The sequence below is a fragment of the Macaca mulatta genome, chromosome 3, assembly GCF_049350105.2.
Source record: "Macaca mulatta isolate MMU2019108-1 chromosome 3, T2T-MMU8v2.0, whole genome shotgun sequence".
In the NCBI taxonomy this organism is placed as follows: domain Eukaryota; kingdom Metazoa; phylum Chordata; class Mammalia; order Primates; family Cercopithecidae; genus Macaca; species Macaca mulatta.
Window position 1 is genome coordinate 120,400,974 of NC_133408.1, and position 10,091 is coordinate 120,411,064.

The window sequence follows — 10,091 nt, forward strand, 5'->3', positions numbered from 1 at the left end:
GTGGTCAAGCCTGGGCTCTGCCTGCTATAAGTCATATACTCTCTCCAGCTTGTTTTCTCATCCATAAAATAGGAATAGTAACATTTCCTTCCACTTGGAGTCATTACAAGGATTGAGTTGATGTCCCCCAAAGACTTTAGTATTGTACTTACAAACAGCAACACTCGAGTGTGGAGAAATGTGCCACCAAAGTTCACTCTCGGTAAAATGTTGGAAGAGGGAAGGGAGAGATTTGTTAAAGGGCACAAAATTATAGCTAGATAGAATAAGTTCTGGTATTCTATAGCACTGTAGGCTGACTGTAGTTAACAATAACATATACTTCAAAATAGCTACAGGGAGGATAGTGAATGTTCCCAACACAAAGACATGATACATGTTTGAGATGATGGATATGCTAATTACCCTGATGTGGTCACTATACATTATATGGATAGAAACAACACTATGTACTCCATGAATATATACAACTATTTGTCAATTTTTTAAAATTAAAATTTTAACTAAATTTTAAAAATGTGGCTGGACATGGTGGCTCACTCCTGTAATCCCAGCACTTTGGGAGGCTGAGGCGAGTGGATCACCTGAGGTTAGGAGTTCGAGACCAGCTGCCCAACATGGTGAAACCCTGTCACTACTAAAAATACCAAAAAAAGTAACTGGGTGTGGTGGCAGGTACCTGTAATCCCAGCTACTTGGGAGGCTGAGGCAGGAGAATTGTTTGAGCCCGGGAGGCAGAGGTTGCAGTGAGCTGAGACTACACCATTGTACTCTAGCCTATGCAACAAGAGTAAGACTCCACCTAAAATAAAATAAAAAAATTTAAAAAAATAAAAAAAACACTTATCCTCTCCCAATGAATTACCTTGCATGAGACACGCCAGGCTCTCTTTTCTCTTCCTATCATTTGTTACCTCATTCATAAATATGGGAATGGAGGGAGGAGGACAGGACTAGAAAGTCTATTGAATAAGTTCTCCCTGATTTTTCCATAAAGCTGGAAAAAATTCTGTGGTAAGACTAGGAGATATTAAGTGGATTCTTGCGTCCACAGACAAAAGGGACACATAACAAAACTCACCAATCTTAAAGGTATCTTGAGAACAAATCACTAATTGGAACACTGATAAACAGAAATTAGAATGCAGAGCAATTAAAACTCTCATGCATTGTTGACAGGAATGTAACATGGAAGCCACTTGGGGAAACAGTTTGGCAGTGTCACAGAAAGTGAAACACATGCTTACTGTATAACCCAGTAATCCCACACCTAGGAATTCACCCTGAAGGAACAGAAAAAAAAAAAGGATGTCTACACACCAGTAACGGACAAACAGAGAGCCAAATCATGAATGAACTTCCATTCACAATTGCTTCAAAGAGAATAAAATACCTAGGAATCCAACTTACAAGGGATGTAAAGGACCTCTTCAAGGAGAACTACACACCACTGCTCAGTGAAATAAAAGAGGACACAAACAAATGGAAGAACATACCATGCGCATGGATAGGAAGAATCAATATTGTGAAAATGGCCATACTGCCCAAGGTAATTTATAGATTCAATGCCATCCCCATCAAGCTACCAATGAGTTTCTTCACAGAATTGGAAAAAACTGCTTTAAAGTTCATATGGAACCAAAAAAGAGCCCGCATTGCCAAGACAATCCTAAGTCAAAAGAACAAAGCTGGAGGCATCATGCTACCTGACTTCAAACTATACTACAAGGCTACAGTAACCAAAACAGCATAGTACTGGTACCAAAACAGAGATGTAGACCCATGGAACAGAACAGAGCCCTCAGAAATAATACCACACATCTACAGCCATCTGATCTTTGACAAACCTGACAAAAACAAGAAATGAGGAAAGGATTCCCTGTTTAATAAATGGTGCTGGGAAAATTGGCTAGCCATAAGTAGAACACTGAACTGGATCCTTTCTTTACTCCTTATATGAAAATTAATTCAAGATGGATTAGAGACTTAAATGTTAGACCTAATACCATAAAAACCCTAGAAGAAAACCTAGGTAATACCATTCAGGACATAGGCATGGGCAAGGACTTCATGTCTAAAACACCAAAAGCAATGGCAACAAAAGTCAAAATTGATAAATGGGATCTAATTAAAGAGCTTCTGCACAGCAAAAGAAACTACCATCAGAGCAAACAGGCAACCTACAGAATGGGAGAAAATTTTTGCAATTCACTCATCTGACAAAGGGTTAATATCCAGAACCTACAAAGAACTCAACAAGAAAAAAACAACCCCATAAAAAAGTGGGCAAGGGATATGAACAGACATTTCTCAAAAGAAGACATGCATACAGCCAACAGACACATGAAAAAATGCTCATCATCACTGGCCATCAGAGAAATGCAAATCAAAACCACAATGAGATACCATCTCACACCAGTTAGAATGGCAATCATTAAAAAGTTAGGAAACAACAGGTGCTGGAGAGGATGTGGAGAAATAGGAACACTTTTACACTGTTGGTGGGATTGTAAACTATTTCAACCATTATAGAAAACAGTGTGGCAATTCCTCAAGGATCTAGAACTAGAAGTACCATATGACCCAGCCATCCCATTACTGGGTATATACCCAAAGGATTATAAATCATGCTGCTATAAAGACACATGCACACATATGTTCATTGCGGCACTATTCACAATAGCAAAGACTTGGAATCAACCCAAATGTCCATCAGTGACAGACTGGATTAAGAAAATGTGGCACATATACACCACAGAATACTATGCAGCCATAAAAGAGCATGAGTTTGTGTCCTTTGTAGGGACATGGATGCAGCTGGAAACCATCATTCTCCACAAACTATCACAAGAACAGAAAACCAAACACCGCATGTTCTCACTCATAGGTGGGAACTGAACAATGAGATCACTTGGACTCAGGAAGGGGAACATCACACACCGGGGCCTATTATGGGGAGTGGGGAGAGGGGAGGGATTGCACTGGGAGTTATACGTGATGTAAATGACTAGTTGATGGGTGCTGACAAGTTGATGGGTGCAGCATACCAACATGGCACAAGTATACATATGTAACAAACCTGCACGTTATGCACATGTACCCTAGAACTTAAAGTATAATGAAAAAAAAATTAAAAAAAACAAATGCAACTAATACTGCCAATATTGAATAGAAAAAAAAAAAAACAGTGTAATGCAATATGACTGGTGTAAGAAGAGATTAGGACACAAACATGCACAGAGAAGACCAGGTGAAGACAAAGGGAGAAGACAGCCATTTACAAATCAAAGAAAAAACCCTTAGAAGAAGTTAACACTACTAAAACCTTGATCTCACACTTCTCACTTCCTAAACTGTGAGAAAATAGATTTCTATTGGTCAAGCCACTCAGTCCATGGCACTTTGTTACAGCCCCAGCAAATAAATACAATAATAAGCAAAAAAAAAAAAAAAAAAGGGATGTTCACACAAAAACCTGTATGTGAATGTGTGTATCAACTTTATTCATAATCTCCCAAAACTGAGAGCACCCAAATGTCCTTCAAAGATTAAAAAAACTGTGGTATGTGCATACAGTGGAATATCATTTATTGGCAAATATGAATATTGATACACCACCGTGATAATCTGCAGCAATATCATGTACCCCCTGCCATGATGCAGTGGGATGGACACTTAGCCTCTGTGCTATTCTCTCCCCAAATTCATAACCCCAAGCTTGGTGTCAGAACATATCAAACCCAAATTGAGAGGCATTCCACAAAATACCTGAGAAGTATCTGTCAAAAGTGTCCAGGTCATGAAAAACAAGAAAATACTGAGAAACCACAGATGGGAGGAAACTAAAGAGCCATGGCAACTTAATGCTAAGTTGGGGGACCCTGGATTAGATCCCAAAACAGAAAAAGGACATCATTGGAAAAACTGGTGAAATCCAAATAAAGTCTATGCTTTATTTAGTAGAGTAGAGCAGAGTAGAGTACAGTATAGTATAGTATAGTAGAGTGTGGTAGTAGATATACTATAATAGTATTGTAGAAATGTTAATTTCTTAATTTTGACAAGCTATGTAACGTGAACAACATGGGAAGCAGGGTAAAGGGCATATGGGAACTTTGTGGTATCTTTGCAACTTCTCTGTGAGTTTCAAAGTATTCTAAAAGGCTGGTTAAAAAAAAAAAGAGAGAAAAATGCCGGCCAGGCGCGGTGGCTCACGCCTGTAATCCTAGCACTTAAGGAGGCTGAGGTGGGTGGATGACGAGGTCAGGAGATCGAGACCATCCTGGCTAACACAGTGAAACCCTGTCTCTACTAAAAATACAAAAAACTAGCCGGGCGAGGTGGCGGGCGCCTGTAGTCCCAGCTACTCGGGAGGCTGAGGCAGGAGAATGGCGTGAACCTGGGAGGCGGAGCTTGCAGTGAGCTGAGATCTGGCCACTGCACTCCAGCCTGGGCGACAGAGCGAGACTGGTCTCCAGATATCAGATCAGTGGTTGCCCAGGGCTGAGTTTAGAGGGAGAGTTCATTCCAAAGGGACACAAGAGATTTTTGGAGGGCAGCGGATAATGGAACTCTTTATAGATTGATTGTGTTGGTGGTTCCATGACTGTATGCATTTGTTAAAACCCATAGAGGTGTACATTAAAAAGAGGGAATTGTACTGTATGTAAATTGTGCCTCAGTAAGTATGATGCTAAAAAAAAGAAAGAAGAAATTGGATTCTGGATCCTCCACAGAGGGATGCCAGCAGTACGGAGAAGAGGAACCTCTGAGACATTACCTGAAGCTGAGAGACTCAGCCTGAGTTGTAAATTAGGGAGTCTCATTGGCCTCCAGCTCCAAGGAAGAGACGGCTACTCACACTGGTGTCCTCCTGCAGGGATCTGCCAGCATCCGCTTGTGTAAAGTCAGGCCAGGTTATGCTTTTACAAAATCACCACAACATCCCGGTGATTTAAAACAAGGAAGCTTGCTTTCTTTCCCTTTTGTGCTCTATTTCCAACATAGCTCAGTGGGCTCTGCCCCACAAATCCTCAGGTGCTCAAGCTGACAAAGGCATCACTGGCCTACAGCTGATCACATAAAACACAGGAATCTCTCCATCACAACCACAAGGAAAAGCTGAGCTGAGAGTCACGCATTGGCTGTTTTATGCTTCATCCTAGAAAGGGCACACTTCTCTTCCCTCCAGTACCCAGAACCAGTCACAAGGCCCTGCCTAATTGCAAGGGCCTGGGAAGTGGGATCAGATAGATGGACTATTTCTTGAGCACTATTATCTCTTAAAAAGTTTGTTGATCTTTAAAATGGGTTGCAAACTTTGCAACAATAAAGTCTAGTTTGTTCAGAGGAAATAAAACATGCTTTACAGTAGGGTTTTCTTTGTGTGCAGTTTTGCTTTTAGTAGACAAAGGTCTTGTAATACTGGCAGTTGTCTTCTTACAGGAGATTGGAAACATTCCAAGTGAACGTATCGAAAAGACCAAAATTCAAGATGACTGTCATTCCCATATACCCCACTTCTAAGCAGTCCTGGCTCCCATTTTGCCAGGAGAAACAGTCTTGGGCTAGGAAGTCATGCTCTGAGGCACAGGACCTCCTGCATTCAGCTGACTAGCTCAGGAAGTCAGTGTGGTAGGCCTTGCAGAATAACTTTTCACCCAGAGAAAACTCAGAGTTTATCACATTCACTCTTCTTTGATTCTTAGCTGGTGATAATATGAAACAGTTTGTCAATTATAAAAGCAAGAGATACCAATACAAGCAAAAGCAATGGACAGTTACTATAGAGCAATAGGAAACTCTGAGGGAGCAGGGCAGAGGGGTCCAGAAAAGACACGCAGCAGAGGGGTGTGCAGCTAGAGTGGGTGGACCATGCAACCAGCCCAGGGTGCTGAATCATTGTAAGGACTGCCCCATGAGGACTGAGCATGGCTCCACTTCTACTGTTTTTGTAAGTTTCTTTGATCAGTTGCACCTCTTTGTATTCTCCTCTGCAAACAGAATCTTTGGACTTAGTACAAAATAAACACCTATGTCCTATCCTCAGATCATTGGTAATAAACTGATCTGAGGGCCCTGCTGTTCTCAACATGCCCCAGTGCTTGCTCTAGAGTTCTTAAGCATTTAGCCACAGTCATTGAACCAGCGGGAATTCTCCTTGGCAACATGATTAAACTCAATCAAATGCTGGAGCCCCTCAAGCTCTCTCTATCAATGTCTTCCTCCCCATCCCCCACCCTGCTCCTATTGCCTGTCACTCTTGGAACATTTCAGTAGAACATCCAGACCACTGGATGTCCCTTCTTCTATTGCTGGGATGCAGCCGCTGACAGCATCTCAGTGTTGGGCAACTACTGGCCTCATTATTAGCGGGGGCAACTTGTTCATGATTTGCCCTAGTAGAGAGCTGACTGGAAGTGTTCAGGAAACCTCTGAAACCACATAGGGTCTGATATGGTTTGGCTGTATCCCCACCCAAATCTCATCTTGAGTTCTAATCCCCATAATCTCCATGTGTTGTGGGAGGGACCTGGTAAGAGGTAAGAACCTGGTAAGAGGTAAGAATCTCCACATGTTGTGGGAGGGACCTGGTAAGAGGTAAGAGGTAAGAATCATGGTGTGGTTTCCCCCATGCTGTTCTCACAATAGTGAGTGAGTTCTCATGAGATCTGAGGGTTTTATAAGCATCTGGCATTTCCCCTGCTGGCACTCATTCTCTCTCCTGCTGCCTTGTAAAGGGGTGCCTTTTGCCATGATTGTAAGTTTCCAGAGGCTTCCCCAACCATGAGGATCTGTGAGTTGATTAAACCTCTTTTCTTTATAAATTACCCAGTCTTGGGTATTTCCTTATAGCAATGTGAGAACAGACTAAGACAGGGTCTTATACCCAGGCCCCCCTCTGCCAGCCAGTGAGGAGGCAACTAATTTTAGGAATGCCTTATCAGCCCTGGCTGGGTTATGTATCGGCCCATTGGGGCTTCCTTCCCCAACTACTTCACAGGGAACTCTTTATTCATTTTGGTATGAGGTATCTTCTTGCTGATATATCTGGCCCTGAACTGTGGTACCCCAAGAATCTGTTCTGCACTGAGGGTTTCCTCCCCTATCTTCTGTCCATGGCACAAAAAGAAGGCATTCCTAGGACATATACAGCATTTGATAGGTCAACACCTTTGCTTCTATTCTCTTCCAGAAATTCACTGCTATTTCTGATGGCTGTGTTATAAACTCTTTCTGACTTACTACAATAAAATCTATTCTGGTCCAGGGATTTATGGACCCCCTAGCCTCAATGGTTCTGTACATCCTCTGAGATATGTAAGTTTTTGTGAAAATGTACCTGTGTGAATGTTTAACTTGATGAAATGGTCTAGAGCTTCCATAAATTCTCAAAGGGGTGGATGAACAAAACAAGTCAGAAAAGTCGTGCTCATCCTAGGATTCATGCTGATGCAGAGGGCACCAAAGTGCTTGAAACTTCCCGTGAGCACTAACAGCCCACAGTCAACACATGTAGACAAGCTGGAGGTTCCTCTGGCCTCCTTTCCCACCACAGGGATGTAACTGTCATTTTGTTCTTGGTCCTCTCTCTTTGCCCTTAATGATCAAGTTGGCCATGCATGGGTCTCAGCAGTCAAACTGAGGTGTATTTTTATCTTGCCAATAGAAGCTGCCATCCTGGGTGAGCTGTGACTTTGGGTCCAGCTGGAAAGGAAGAAAATAGCAGGGAGAGAACAAATCCTGACAACACACTAGCCTGAGCTCTGGCTACCTGCAGTTTGCCACCCATCTGTTACCTGCCCTCAGAAGCAGCCCTGAAGGGAGCCCTTGCTTCTTGATCTTGGGCTTATATGGTGAACCTGTGATGAGAAGCCCAGAGCCAACAGCCTAGTTGTTCTGCCCTATAAACCAGGTCCGTGGTTAAAGAGAAAGCACCTTGAAAAGACAGGAATGGGTCAAGGCTGACACCTGAAGTGCCCTGGTGTCCTGGCCTTGCTTTTCAGGTCTGGGCAGGGTGAGGAGAGCTAGGCACACAGGATCGTGATGAGCAGGGCAGATGATGGAGAACCAGTACATGCCCTCTGGCCTTTTCCACGGGCGATCAGTGGGGTCGGGTGCCTGACTGCTTCACCTACTGAAACCCAGGAAAACAGTAGACGACAGAGAAGGAAGTAGGTCACCCTCCTGTTGGATGAATGGCCTTGAGCTATGAACCACCTTTGTGTGTTTATTCTCTTCTCTCTGACCCTACATGGACTACGAAAAATAAAAATAGCTATCGTTCATGGAGTAGTCACTCTATGCCAGGCACTGTGGTATGTGCACATAAGCCCATGTCATCCTCTTAACTATACTACGGCATAGATTTTGCGTATGTGAACTTTTAAATTAAAATACATGTTACATACCATACAATTTACCATTTTAAATATATGATTCAGTAGTTTTTAGTACATTTACAAGGTCATGCAATGATTACCATTATCTAATTCCAGAACATTTTTATTACTCCCAAAAGAAAGCCTGTACTTCGTAGTAGTGACTCCCTATTTCTGCCTACCCCAGACCCTGGCAACCACTACTACTTTCTGTCTCTGTAAATTTTCCTATAATGGACATTTTGTATCAATGGGATTATAGAGTATGCAGTCTTTTGTGACTGGCCTGTTTTACTTAGCATAATGTTTTGAAGGCTTGTTCATGTGGTAGCAGGTATTGGTACTTCATTCCTTTTTATTTCTGAATAACACTCAATTGTATGGATAGGACACGTTTGATTTATGCAGTCATCAACTGATGAACATTTGGATTGTTTCCACTTTTGGACTGTTATGAACAATGCTGCTATGAACATTTCTGTACTCGGTTTTCATGTAGACATGTTTTATTTTCTTTTTCTTTTTCTGGAGGGCTCCCACTATTCTCAGAACTGATAAGAATGATGTTTAAATTCTTTGTAAAAAATAATGTGGATTGGCTGGGCGCGGTGGCTCATGCCTGTAATCCTGGCACTTTGGGAGGCCGAGGCAGGCGGATCACAAGGTCAGGAGATAGACACCATCCTGGCTAACATGGTAAAACCCCATCTCTACTAAAAATACAAAAAACAATTAGCTGGGCATGGTGGTGGGAGCCTGTAGTCCCAGCTACTTGGGAAGCTGAGGCAGGAGAATGGCGTGAACCTGGGAGGCTGAGGCAGGAGGATGGCATGAACCTGGGAGGCGGAGCTTACAGTGAGCCGAGATCGCGCCACTGCACTCCAGCCTGGGCAACAGTGCGAGACTCCATCTCAAAAACAACAAACAGACAAAACAAAAACAAAACAAAAAATGTGGATTTTTTTTCTTCCTTAAATTTTTATTATTATATTTTAAGTTCTGGGCTACATGTACCTTTATGTACAGAGTGGGCAGTTTTGTTACATAGGTATACATGTGCCATTGTGGTTTGCTGCACCCATCAACCTGACCTGTTGTCACCCACATTAGGTATTTCTCCTAATGTTATCCCCCCCCCATCCCCCACCCCCTGACAGGCCCCAGTGTGTGATGTTCCCCTCCCTGTGTACATGTGTTCTCACTGTTCAACTACCACTTATGAGTGAGAACATGCAGTTTGGTTTTCTGATCTTGAGATAGTTTGATAGTTTCCAGCTTCATCCATGTCCCTTCAAAGGACATGAACTCATCCTTTTTTATGGCTGCATAGTATTCCATGGTGTATAGGTGCCACATTTTCTTAATCCAGTCTATCATTGATGGACATTTAGGTTGGCTCCAAGTCTTTGCTATTGTGAATAGTGCTGCAATAAACATATGTGTGCACGTGTCTTTATCGTAGAATGATTTATAATCCTTTGGATATATGCCCAGTAATGGGATTGCTGGGTCAAATGGTATTTCTAGTTCTAGATCCTTGAGGAATCACCACACTGTCTTCCACAATGGTTGAACTAATTTACACTCCCACCAACAGTGTAAAAGCGTTCCTATTTTTCCACAACCTCTCCAGTATCTATTGTTTCCTGACTTTTTAACGACCGCCATTCTAATTGGCATGAGACAGTATCTCACTGTGGGTTTGATTTG